This window comes from Anser cygnoides, chromosome 1, assembly GCF_040182565.1.
Source record: "Anser cygnoides isolate HZ-2024a breed goose chromosome 1, Taihu_goose_T2T_genome, whole genome shotgun sequence".
Lineage (NCBI taxonomy): Eukaryota > Metazoa > Chordata > Aves > Anseriformes > Anatidae > Anser > Anser cygnoides.
In genome coordinates, this window is record NC_089873.1 from 185,633,182 (window position 1) to 185,647,657 (window position 14,476).

At 36.8% G+C, this 14,476-nt stretch overlaps 1 long non-coding RNA gene across 1 annotated transcript; it reads left to right on the top strand.

Moving 5' to 3' along the window:
• The first annotated feature begins 11 nt into the window (after positions 1 to 11).
• LOC106043246 (uncharacterized) lies at positions 12 to 14,261 on the top strand. The gene is made up of 3 exons (XR_010828291.1): positions 12 to 5,047; positions 5,253 to 5,335; positions 6,503 to 14,261. It is a non-coding gene; the product is annotated as an uncharacterized lncRNA (long non-coding RNA).
• Positions 14,262 to 14,476: the final 215 nt, after the last annotated feature.

A 14,476-nucleotide genomic window follows, 5' to 3' on the forward strand; every position in this document is an offset into this window, starting at 1 on the left:
TACCGACGCTCAGAGGAAAGAGGTTGAGAGTGGATGAGGTGAATTGAAGAGGAATATTGAGGGTTTCTAATGAGGCAACAGCCTCGGCCGTTCCGCGGTGCAGGGAGGACCCAGGGCTGGGCGCACCGCGTTGGGCAGGCGGCGCTGAGGGAAAATGGGGGGGGGGGGGGGGCGTGCTGGTCCTTCAGGTCCTCGTCCTGTCACGGCCTCTGTCTGTCACGCAGGTTGGAAGTAGGAGTTGGAAGTTGTGTTTGGGAAGTGAGGGGTACGTTTGTGGCAGAAAAACAGCACTTTTCAGTTTTCTTTGTGACTTTTGACAAGCCATTTTGAAAGCTTAATAAGTTTGTATGAAGATGTAATGGGGTTAGCAATCAATAAGGGAAAGTAACACTTCTTTTTAAGATGGGTTCATCTATTAACACAGGGTATCACCAAGTTTCCAGCACTTGCTGTGTCAGCGCTACCATTGCAGAAAACCTATGGTCACACAGCTTTTATATTTTCACCTTTAGCAGGGAGGAGCTTTCAGTGTGGGCTGAGGCCCTTGTCCTCACACCCCGCTTGCCAGAGTGCTCATGGCAAAACTCCTTGCTGTGTTCAGTTTAAGTGGGGGTCTCACTAGCATTGAAGTAGGAGAAAAGCAGTATAAATTGACACATTGGAGTCACTAGTTTCCTACCTAAGGCCTGGCTCAGTGCTCAGCTATGAAATTCAGTTCCCCCCCCCCGCCCCGTTTTCTTATTGGAACACAGGAGTGAAAAGTTTCACAAAAAATAATAATAAAAACTCACTAGCCAAATGTCCCTTGTCTTCTGCATTTACCTTTACGTTAATGCTACAGTATTTGCCTTTCACAACTATATCACATTGGTGGTTCATGCTTGCTTTGTAATCCATTAATGGGCTTGTGGCTTTTTCATCACCCTGCTTTTAAAAGATCACAGCACAAGCTGGACATAATTAATTCTTGGATTGTGTAACCCTCCATTTTCTGTAGCAAAATGTCATCCCATATTTATTCTTGCCCTCTTCAAAATCAGGTAATTATTTTTGTATCACGTTGTGGTTTTGATTTATACAACTGTGTGTCATCTGCAGCTTCCATTAATGCACTGCTCTCTTCTGTTCCAAGGTCATTAATGCAGATGTGGAACAAAGGACTGATCCTTTAGAACTTTGTTTCTTGCCTTTTACTCAGAGGAAAAAAATACAAATCATTGTGTTGACTATTTTAGTACCCAAATGTACTTGGTTGAAGCTGTTTTGAGTACACGTGGAGCATAACGCTGTTGAGAACAGTCTAAACCCAGGATGGGGTAGTCCTGCATTTTGGCCACATGGGCTTCTCCTCTACCAGGCAAAGGAACCAACACTAGTCACCAGGCAGAGAGTTCAAGGAAGTGATTTGGCAAAAATAAATAAATAAATAAATTTAGGTGGTTTCATTTGGTTTCTTCCTGAACCAGCACAAAGAAGAACGTGAGAAGGAATCTTGTGCAGGCATCAAGAGTGTGAGAGTAAAGTTATTTGGTGGTAACTTCAGAGACAGCATGTTTAAAAGTAGTTTCAGGAATCCAAATGCTTTCATAAAAATAAGGCCTATTTGCTGCTGGAAATTTGCAATTTTACTGGGCTTTTTAGAAAGACAGCAGGGTTGTTTTTCTGTGAATTTATAATGAATAAAGGAAGGAGAGTGCATATGATTTTTCTCTTTCATCTGTGAGAGTCACTGGAACATTCTCCTCAACTCAAGAAAAACTTACCAGTTCCCAATGAAATCTTCCCTCCTTTCCCAATGAGTGAAAACAGAAGAAGCTGGACTTTTTTTTATTCAGTTTGTATTCCCTACAGCTCTTATTTAGCCACACTTAAATATGTTGTGTGGTAGCAATGAGACATACCTTTGGTTTATGTAGCTGTGAAGATTGCAAATAGAATGACAATTTGAGCAATTAAAACCATTGGGATCTTTGGGGTCAATCTGTAAGTACTTTATTACAACAGGAAAGCCAGGAAAATATAAAAAAAAAATAAGCGTCCAGAAACTACCAAAATATATATCCCTCTGAATGCTAAGATGTGACTGAGGTGAATTAAAATAGCTTTGACAACGCTTCATGGAAAACCTTCTAGTTATAAACAGCATTGCAAGAGAGATAAGTACTGCAATACAGAGGAGCTGTTCGTCTCCCATGCCTGTAAGTTGTAGATAGTCACCTGGCTGGACCTAGTTTAGTTGATTGAAAGTGGCAATAAACAGAACAATAGGAAAGGAAATGGAATTTTAAAAATACAAAAAATTAGCTTACTGAGATGTATTGACCAGTATTTAACAGCCTGAGCAAGATGATCGCTCTTCTTCAGGGTAATACTTTTCTGGGAGGTACAACTATTTCTTGAAATAAGATGGAATATGTAAAATTGCAAGAGGGGTGGAGGAAAGTGGCTCTCCAGAAAGGAAACAATAGCACTGCATGACCTCTAGGTTGTTTTTGTTGCAGAAGCTGAAAGTCTGACTTGGTGCACCTTTCTTTGCCAAAGTTTCTGTATTGTGGGGCTGCAAGCTGCTGCGTTGGGATATGGTGACAGCTCAGTCTGAGCACGTTGACTGTAGTTGTGTTGCCCTGACTTTTTAACCCCAACTACAGATTCTGTTTTCTCTTTTTTTTTTTATTGTAATTTTTATTTTATATATGTGTATATATATATATTTAACAGAAATGGCAGTGTAACATACAACATAAATTTTGTCTGTTTAAGCTAGCCAGTATGTACCTGCTGCTGGGAAAACCTAAACCTCCTTTAAACAGGGAGCTTCCACCTTCATCAGAATGCAGCCTGTGAGAGACAAAAACGATTTTCTGTTAGGTACTGTGTCACTGGGTTTCTCTGTAAAATATAAGCATATGGAGGATTTTTAGAAAGCATTGTTAAGCCAGAGATAAAGGAAATTTATAACACTTTAGGAATGCAATGCAAAATTTAAGTGTTTTATAATTTTAATAACTAGATAGATTAAGATACCTTCATAATCTTTCTTCAATGCAATAACAAAAACCTGTTACAGTTCTAGTGTCACAAACATTTTGTAAAAATAATCTGTCAAAATGAGAAGATAGCATATAAATATATTAGTCATAAAGTAAAACCTCTGAAGTCCAGAGACCTAACATTTTGATTTTCTGTAAGCGTGTATTAGGTAACGCGGGTAATTATATACCAACCCAAGGATCAGTCCTTTGAAGCATCAGCCCTGGATGTATTTATCATTTGTGGATAGTGTTCCTTCTTCCACATGTGAACTTTGTTTGCTTATTGTTTTGGAAAAAAAAAATAAGAAGGATAACAAGCATTTAGCAGGAAACATATCTGGAAGAACCAAAAGTGGGTACATTCCTTCCTGTATCTGATATTTTTTGTCATGGAATTTGATTTAAATAATAGGTATATAACACCATTATGTAAATGTGTCCTGGTTTCCAGAATTCATTTGAAATCACTTTAACTTTGAATAATTTTCCAAGTGAATAATTTTGTAGGTTCTCCATTCATCTTAAAAGCGTTTTGATTTATATAATGTCATGATTAGAATGACATTTCTGTTTAGAGATATCAATGCTTATACACTTTTATATGCAGGAAACGTTTTTTAATGTAGTTTTCTTGTGATTCATATGCATCATAATGTTTTTAATTGTGGAATAATAAACTTTTATTATTATTATTATTATTTATTTTATTTGAGAGGGTCTATTAAACTAGTTCATCAAATTTGGAGGACCCCTGTTTCCAGTGAGGAAAGGAACACGCTTTGGGGGAAGATGGATTTGAAGAAAACATCCAGTTCTGCAGATTTAACCTTTTTCTACAGTTGTGAGCTATCATACCTTTTTGCTTGCACAGGCAGCAAACACAGCTTACGGTTTTATAGAATATTTTATTTACAGTGCTTTGGTGAATTTTGAAAGGATTGTGTTTTGTCAGCTAGTCACCAGTCTCAAGGACAACCTGCCTACTACAAGCAGCAGATTCTGTGCTCTGAGCATGCTGTTCTGAGATGACCCACTATGTATTTTCATCTAATTATGCAGATTCTTTTATCCAGTAGTCTTCCCTGTATGCTGATTTCCTTGCTTCCATAATCAGGGTGTGCAGTTTTATAGTTTATTTATACTATCATTATGTACTACCATGGGTTAGCTTGCTATTGGAGATAAAATCAACTTGTTTACGACATGATTCAGAGAACTGGACAATATCCACAGATGTGTTGCAGACACCTATAGGGAAACATACTGAGGCAGAAATTTGGAGTATTGTAGTATCCTTTTTTTTTCTATAGAAAATTAATATGATTCTGACAGAGGTGCTTTTCTCATACCAGGCAGGGTAGTTTTCATGTATTCTGTTTCACATCTTAAGCAGATTGCGTTTTATGTGCAGAATGAGATTGTAACTAAGTCCATGAAAATTCAGACCAAAATTTCATCCCTTATGTGCAGCCATCATAAAAAACAAAAACAAAAACACAAGAGTCCTGACTGTTTCAGCTCCTATTGCAATTTAATTATTCATAAAGTGTCTAGCCTATTACTTATTTCTTTTTTTTTTTTTGAGGATTGCATGTTTTTACTTTGAATCAATCAGGTTATTCCAGTGAGTTCACAGTTAACATTTAACTAAAAAAAAGTGCATATTCTTGCTTGAGAAAGAAAGCAAGAAAGCAAGCAAGAAATAAAGCCAAGCTGTTTCCATTTTTGAATGTAAGGACTCGCAAAGAGAAGGAGACTATTTAAGAGGAAATTAATTTCAGGTCTGGGAAGTTGTGATTCCGACAAGCTTAGTACAAGATGTCAACTATGATATCCCTCACAGTTCTCTAAACAAGGTCATCTTGTATATATTTTCTTTATTCAGTCATTTATTATGTAGATACTTCCCATATTTTTCATTCTCTCCTTTTTGTTCTCTTTGATGGCAAGCCCAGAAAAGAGTTTATATAGCCTGCAAGTATTACTGGAAGAGGACAGCATTCACTGACACGGAGGTGAGGTTACACAGATCACTAGTTTAGTGTTTGAAGGGATTAGAAGAGAGATTTACTGAGACGGCAGAAGGTAGTGCATCTCTGTGGGAATGAAGGAGAAGCAAAAACCTACATTGTGTTTGTGAAGCCTGGGCTTTTAAATTGCTAGGGCTTTCTTTTTGGCAAAAAGATAAACATGACCTTTAATTTTCTTCATCTGGAACAGGCCTTTCTAACCTGCTCTGGTTCGGGACACCAGACTTCAAATCTGGACTCTGTTTATCAGGCTTTGCCTTCTAATGTCTTTGGGTAAGAAGCCAAGAACTTCTCTGCATGTAGCTTTCCTGTGGGCTTCTTAATGGATCAGAGATTTAGCTGGAGTGTTCTGACCTGGGAAATATGCCTCTTGGTTCAGTGCTCGCTGTAACACAATGCTGAAGATTTGCCTGAATATTTAAGATGCTTTTTTGTTAGACATAGTGAGAAACTTCTTGTTTCTGGACCATTACCCATGAAGCAAAATTAATTCTAGTAAGTATAACATTATATTGGCACACAGAATTTTTAAGCTTTAAAGTGTAGCACTGCTAGAAGTAATTTAGAAACAGGCAGAGAACAGAAAATGACCCTTAAATAGCAGTTGAAGACTTGAGCTTTATTGTTCCAAATGAGTTCCCGAGTAATGTGTAATTCCTTACAGTAACTTTTTGTTTGCTTTCCATTGCAGTTTTTTTTTCATATTTATATATATGTATGATCTTGTTAAGATATCTTTATGCCATCTTCTAAACATTACTGCTTAGCAAGACTTCAGAAAATAGATGAATACTTTAAAGTCTTCCAACTGCAGTCAATTTTAATTACAGATCCAGCATTGCCAACAGAAAGGACAGGGTTCAGCTGATAAAAAGTTGGTGCCAACTTCATATCTATTCCTAAGCTAGTTCCTTTAGGGTCTCTTTATATTCAAAGCAGAAAAGGGACTTCTAGTGCGTGAAGGATCAGCCTGGAATAGATATTTGAAAAGATGAGCTGTTGCCTGAAAGTGCCTCTTTCTTCCCAGGCTGACTATAAGGAGAGCATAGGGTGACTAGCTCTCTCATTGACATCTTCTTTATAAAGTAGCAGTTTGGTGAGGTGAATCCCACCCTGTAGTCAGGCTCCTATGCTATTCTTAAGCCTCATAATCCAGAGCCCCTGATCCACTTCCAAAATAAAACTTTAGGCACCCTAGTTTTGAACTCAACTCAATTTTCTGTGGCTCTCCCATCAGAAAGTGAGGAGAGACAAGTACCTTCAGGTTGTAACCCACCCAGTGTGTGAATTATGATTTTTATCATTATGATTTTGTAAGTCTGAAAATAAATGATTTCTGGGACTTTCTTCTCATGCGGTATTCTTAAAATGAAAATAATACAAAGCATAATAAATAATATCCCGCTAATCCCCCCCCCCTTTATTTATTTTTTTTCACAGTTAACTATCATGACATACTTGAAAGTGGAATCAAAGGAAGACATGGAAGAAGAAGAAAGTGCAAATAGGTTTTCAGTGGATAAATACAGTAATGCTTGCCATTCTCATGCAAAAAAAAAAAATCCAAAAGAATAACTGTGTTTCACATTTCAGGAGCAACATCAGTTGAGGCCAATGTGGTGCCTTCACAGAAGAAGGCATCTTCCATCTATCTACAACTTACATGATTAAAATCTTAAGTTTCTCCTTTTATGAAATGAGAAAAAAAAAAAAGAAACAATTGTTGAATTAAAACACTCATTCATACGTGTGTCCTTCACGCCTGCTATCCTGCAGTCCCCATCATGCATACTGGGATCAGTTTTCTCACCCTATGCCCTGTGGAATCAGTTTGGGCTACAATACCTCTAACGTTAGCAGATTTATTTTTTTTTTCCTGAAAGCTCCACTTTAGCAATTTATTTGGGGAAAATCCCAAAGAGAAATCAGGATTATGTATGTTAGAAGGGTGGAGTGATATACAGATTATGCAAAACAATGCAGTAAATGGTAGCATAGGACTGAATAAAAGAAATGAAATGAAAAAACAAACGGAATAAATTCATTAGAAAAATTCAATGTACTAATTCAAAGGAAATGAGCTATATAAGAAAGTGATGACAAAAGGAAATCAAAGTAGATTGGAAAAGAATGGAGAAAAGTTTTGGGTGTCACCTATAACTACTTAGATCAAAGGAAAAAAAATGATAAAACCACAAGGTTAGTTAATGAAGTAGTCAGTTAATTGAAATTACATACAATGTGAAAATGCAATGGGAAGTATGAGGTAACATCAAGGTTATCAACTGATAACTTACAAAATCTAACCATGACTCAAATAATAAAGAAGAAAAAATTCTCTGGTTATTACATTTTCTGTAGTTTCATTACATGTGTACTGTCTCCACTCGGACCTTCTTTTTTATTGTTGCAGCCTGGCAAAAACTTCTGGCACCACACAGGTTTTTGTTGTTGTTGTTGTTGTTTTGTTTAGTATTTCCTTCCTCTTCATTATCAAATTGAAGGATTTTATCCTCTATAATTCCATGACTATGTACTTTTTTCTCATTGCTTTCTAGTTCCTTTTTCTGATCCCTACCTTTTTTATACTGTCTCTGTGTATATTTTTTCCTCTTATCTCGCTGCCTTCCCCATGGTGTGCTCCCTGTACTCAATTATGTTGTTTGTACTACACAAATTACCAGTTCTGCACCAGTTCTCCCCTTCCATCTGGTTTTCCTTAACATATATATAAGCCAAGAGCTGACTCCTGCAAGATTCTTATGTAACCTTAAATTCATAATCTATTGCATTAAAATATTTAAAATGTGCTGCATGTAATAGAAAGTAGGCTCCTGGCTCTGGTATGTTTTCCCATACACAGCAATCAGTGGTATTTCAGTCAATGTATTCAATTTCAGTCAATGTATTCCAAATGAATCACTTGTATGGAAGAACAAATGTAAATGTTGCATAAAAAGAGGATTAGTGTCTGTCATCTGTAATATACCACATTCAATCTACTGCAAAAACAGAAGATCTCCCAACAGAGCAGACCTACTCTTATTATGCAAGAATACCAGATGGAAAAGACAGAAGCTATACATTACATAATAAACTATATCATATTAACCAATTTCCTTATTTTTATATGTTGCACAATAGAACCTGTTGTTTTTATAGAAACGTAAGGACCAAAATGATAATACAACATTCACTATGACAGAATGATCAAGCTTGATGTCCAAGTTGTAGTGGGAATCATATTCTCACAGAATTGAGCATTCAGAAGTTAGTATGTTCCAAAATTGTAATAGCATAAGTAAAACAACAAGTAAAGACATCCCCTCACAAAGTAAAATAAATAAAGTAATTTAAGTAGTTTGTTAGACTTACTGATTCTACTCAACCATAGCTTTTCAACTGTGTTCTCTCTGTCTATAAGCCTATTATTTTCAATAAATTTGTTGTGGAAAAAATTCTGTAAAGAAAAAAATTTTGTTTATGCCAGGAAGTGGAGTCCTCTCAAAAGCTCCTGCAACGTGTAGTTCTAAGGTTATGGAACAGAAAAAGAGGGTGAGCCTTTGAGGAAAATTAATTTTCCAGCATAGGGGATTATTGTTTCAGATGATTTAGAGTATTCACGATTTTATTATTATTATTATTATTATTAAGAATTTATTATTATTATTTTGATTTTTATTTTTAATTACAAGTGTTAATCTTGAAGGAGAAAATGTCAGAGAGGTATTAGTTAAGCTTAGTTTTTTGAGCAGGATTTGTAGGTAGTAGGTGAAGTCCATGCTATATTCTACAGATTTTGATCAGCCAAAAAATCCCAGTATCAGGTAAGAGTATATTTGCTGTGGTTTGCCTTTTGTTGTTTTGCACAACCTGCGCTGAATTAAAGCATAGAACATACCTTTTTAGGTACGGGTCCTATTGACTTCCTTGGTAGAAAGAAGAGTGTGGGAGCTAATGTTCTTCTGAAGTAGATCTCCCATGACTGTGTTTTTCTCAGTGGTTGGTCACCAAATACAAAACCGTCCTGCTTGTCCTGAGTAGACGGAAAGGATCACCCCCATCATCCTGCTGGCCGTACTTTGCCTAATGCGGCCCAGGAGGCTGGTGGCCTTCTTTGCCACGAGGACACCTTGATGGTTCACGATCAGCTTTCTGTCCACCAGGTCCAGAGGTCCTTTTCTGCGAAACTCTTCTCCAGCCATCCACTCCAAGCCTGTACTGGTGCATGAATTAACAAAATCTTCTAACAGAAGTTTATCTTCTGGAATGATATGAATAAAATGGATTAATCATATAATAGCATTGAGGTTGTTACGTCTAGAAGACCAAAATATCTGAGAGTAATTAAGTGGATTGCCACCTACATAAAGCAGAGATCTTAAAAGCAGAATATATAGAGAGAATGCAACTGTGGAGAATACAGACATCAACATTGACTCAGTTTCCAGAGGTGTCAGGGAATACATGTTTTTCTTAGATTTTAGAACTTAGTGGTAGCAGTGGATATGAAATATCTGACTGTGTTACTGAAGTCAGCAGAGGAAAATGCAGAAGAATCTTCTTATCCACAAGGGAAAGCTATAGGCACATAACTTACTGAACAGTTGTGCAAATGTTTTGGGCACCATTACTGTATGGTTATGCAGGACCTTGTGTTGAACTTCATAACATTCCTCTCTGAGCAATTTTTCAGGCACTCTGCATGGCAGCACAACCACGCCGTGTATCAGCCACTCCTCCCAGTTCTGCATCATCTGCAAGCTTGCTGAGGGTACGCTATGTCACAGTGCTACAAAGAACTCTTACTTCACTTACAAAAACACGAAGCAGATGTACAAACTGTTTTTATATTGTATTATTGTAAATTATCCGTCTGGGATTTTGTCTGACTGTATATCTGTCACCTACTCTAACATAATGTAGTCCCTTAGTAACAGACCTACAGAGCTGCAGCCAAACCAGGCAGGGGAAGGCTGCTGGTGCACCCAGGACACTGACAGTCCAGTTCAGTTGTGATCTCTCTCTCTCTCTCCCTCCCTCTCTCTCTCTAATTTATTAGGTTCCACAACATTTCTGGGAAATTTTTTCCGATGTTTGGCCACAGTAAGTTGCAGCTTCTGTCCATTGCTTCTTGTAATGCTGCTGTGTACTTTTAAAAAGAGTCTAGCTCTGTCTTCTCTAAACTCTCCCCTTAGCTGGTCCAAGGCAGAACTAAAATCACTCCTTTAGTCTCCTCATGACTGAATAAACCCAGGTCACTCAACCTTTCTTTGCATATTGTGTTCTCCAGGTACTTTGCTTGCTGGTACTTTCCTTTAAAGGTTACTATAGAACATCATGCTGAAAACTTTACTAAAGACAGGATAAATCATATCCAGTTTTCCCATCATTTGCATAGCTGATTATCTCATCATAGAAAGCTATCAGGTTTCTCAAGTAGAGTTTGCTCTCTGTAAATCCATGCTGATTGTTCCCAGTCACCTTCATGTCCATAGTATGCCCTAGATAAAGATTCCAGGAGGATCTACTCCATAAGATTCCCAGGGACTGGTCTGTAGCTCCTCAGAGCCCTTGTCTTACCCCTCCTGAAGATCAATTTGGTGTTGGCATTTTACCAGTCAAAAGATACCTTCCATGACTGAAGTTGTCCTTTTGAAGTTGTTATAGTGTAGCCTTGGAATGACACTGGCCAGTTCCCTCAGCACTACCTTTAACTCAGAAGTTTTTCATTAAAAAAAAAAAAAAATTAATCTCATGCACTGTGCATTAGCATACATATTTCTGCTTCTCTCTCTTTCCCTGTACATGTATATGTAAAGAAAGAGAGAAATGTATATGCTAATACTTAAGTAAAGAAATTCCAAGCCAGTGGTAAGAGAATATAAATTTTCAGGAAAATGGTAGAAGAGAACAGAACTTAGATTCCTGAACTTGTTGAAGCCAAAGGGACTTTGCTATTTGTTTCAGTGGATCCAAAATTATACTCACAGTGTTTACATCTTTATAAAATCTGGAACATAATCTGCTTGTGAATCAAATGTAGAATTTTCTTTGAAACTAGTTCTAAAGCTTGAGACAGAAAAACTAATGAATAAGAAGCAGAAGAAAAGCACCTGAAGAGTTTGAACATTACAGTTTCTTCCATAAGCTCTGGTGAGATTCTATTAGAAATGGGATTTGACTTTCATAAAAATTCATATGCATTTTTTGATTGACAGCAAATCTTTATATTTTATATTGAGTCAATAATTATCTATTCAAGTGACTCCATACATACAAATTCTATACATGGCATCCTGGTCTGGCCAAGAATGTATATGTTGCATGTAGTGGGCGAGAAGCTGACCGAAAGAGATTATGTCTGTAAAAGTGAGGTTTCTCCTGGAAATGGCTTAGCAATTGCAAATGTTTTACTTGTCCAGGCTTACACAATCAGAAGTATACAAAGAGACCATTCAGATGATAAAGAGATTTGTGCACATTAAGGATTATAAGCACATTTAAGCTGTAATGGATTTGTTTTAAGAAAGATAAAGAGAAAATCTGCCATTTTAGGCCAGATTTAAAACGTGAGTCTACACCTTAGCTGTCTACACTGGAGATGAAGCAACTGCAGTCAGTTCTGTTCAGCAGATGTGATAATCTTCTTATTACACATTAGAATAGGGAGTCAAATGAGATGTGAATGACTTCACTGTCTCAGTATAATGAAGATCAGTGGGATAGACAGTGGAAGTGAAAGGTCGAGCAAACTGGTAGAAAACTTCATTAGGGGAGATAGAATTTTTTCACTGGTTTTTAATGAGAGTTGACAGAGCCAAAGGAGGAGAAAACTCATTTAGTTACTATTCAGGCTACTAAGTGTCTACAAAAGGAAAGAAAAACATTTTCTAAATATAGACTTCACTAGTCACATTTACTGAACTATAAGACATGCTTCTACAAATTTTTAAAAAGGAAAAGATTCATTTTGATTTATGTGAAATAGTGAATTTAGCTAAAAAGACATAGAAATTGTTGTGCTTGAGAAACTAGACTCTTCCACCAGTTTGTTTAACGGAAACTGAAAATGAACACATCCTACTTTTAATATTTGCAAATTGCTTAGTTGGGGAGAGATAATTCTTGCTGCTGGCAACAGTTCAGCTAGGGCTTGAGGTTTTTATAACTTCAGTTCTGCAACACATATTTAGAACCAATTTGTTAGCATTTGCTCTGCTGGTTCAAACAATTCTTGTTTTACTCCATATTAATGCTTGGCTGATCATCCCAGGGATTTTTTTTTTTTTTATTTTTTTTATTTTTTTTTCACCCTGTGTCCCTGTAAGCTAAAAACTAATAGCAATGATGTGACATTCTCATCAGCTTTTCTTCAGGACATAATAGCTCCTGCTTTGTTACTTAACATGGAGGAATGAGTCAAGGAGAGTGAGGCAAAGGGCTTCAGTGTACTTTTAGCATGAAGAAATATGGCGCGTGCCATCTTCATGCCATCTCATGGCTGCATGGACTTCCTTCTGGTGGATCTCAACAATCCCTGTTCTGTCAGTCTTTAAACCCAGCTTGGAGATCCTGCTTGGAAAGACAAATTTCTCAACTATGGCATATTTTACAGAAGTGTCTCTAGACCTTTTCCAAAGTCTCAAAGGATTCCTCAAAGTGACCCAGCATACACGATTCTCACTGTAGATAAATAAATAAATAAAGTGCAAAAATCACGGAAGTATCTGATTTTACTGTGCTGTCCTTTGTTCATGTAATCAGATCATTGCAGGACAGTGGCATTTAGGTAGGACAGGATTCAGTTTCCTAAAAAACATTATACCAGTGCCATTTGAAACACTGTTTATTGTTCTAAAACAAATACATGGGGCTGGCAAATTTGACACACTTCAGAAAGATCTGCGTCCTTATTGCTTCTCAGTAGGATACCCAGGATATGCAACAGCAGCTAAAATCTACCTAACTGCCAGCATTATGCATCTAAATCATGCATCTACTGGCTGGTCTGCCAAATCCTTGTCTAGGCTCTGGCATAATGTCTCGACCTCTGCAGAGTGCTACAGCTTGGCCACCAAAATTTAGGTGGTCACGACCTCTGATTGAATCGCATTCTGGTTACCCAGACTCCCACTATGGTCAATAGAGAAAAGACAACTTTTCTGACGTAATATTCATCTGCACTATTTGAAATGTTTTCCTTAAAATAAATTTTATCAAAATACCTGTTTTTAATTACTCACTACAGGCAGGTATCTGTGCCAGGTATCTGTGTACTCCACACAATTTTTGTTCAGTGGCTCAACAATGCAGCTTAGCAATGCAGACTGGTTGTGACATAGAAAGTATTGGGGTCTTGTTGTCAGATTCTCCTTTCATGATACATCAGATTAATGGACTTCCAAACTAATTAACAAAAGAGATCATTTCATAGCCTATCTGCATGTTTTATAGATTGGAAAAAAAAAATCCAAATATTTACATTTAATGGCTTACTGTTATTATGAAAAACACCTTAATTATGGCTACTGATATTGCCTTTCTAGTTTCTGTCTTTCCAGTTATATGTTGTGTGTATGATTGTTCCGTGGGTATTACTGATATTGTACAGCACACTAATAATAGTAAATGTGGGTGTTCCAGTTTCAGACCTTCCCTCTAACTAAAGAGGGCTGAATAAGAAGTAAAGAAGAATGGAAACTGCAAATTGAGGTCTTTTTTCAACCATCAAACGTTAAGAAACTGAATCTTCACTGTTAAATTTCTATATCCAGAGAACTGGGTGTAAGATATCTGCATGTAGAAATTAAATTCACCCTAGTAGTCTAACAGAAATTACAAGGAGTCAAGTTCCCATTTTTTTTTCTTTACGTGACAATATTAAAAATCCAGATGTAACTACATATTCCAGTTTTATTTAGGATTTGTAAGTTTGTTCATGTGCAAATGGATTCTGATATATATATTTAACTGCTATAGTTTTTATTCAGTTTAGTAATCCTACTCTGAAATAAAAGCTTTCCTTTCTTTTTATTAGTAAGGATTTACATTCTCCAGGTGGAAAGCCTGAGAAAGTTATTATTTTTCATTAACTTGATTTTATATGAAACCAAATTATATTAATCACCCTGCAGATATTCTTAGCATACGGAAAAGTAATTAAAATAGGCATGTATCTTGTGATACAAAGTTTATTCACGGGTTTTGAGTTTACAACTTCTCCAGTAGTCAGAGGAGCAGAACATCAGTGTAAAGCATACCAGCTGAAGAAGTAAATGCTGCTTGAAGAAACACATCCTACGCTGTTATGAATGGAAAACAAATGAGAATGAAGACACGAGACACAGAATTGTGTTTGGGCCTAATTTGCTTCCCTAGACCCTTTCCAAAAACAGCCTTTTCTCACCTACC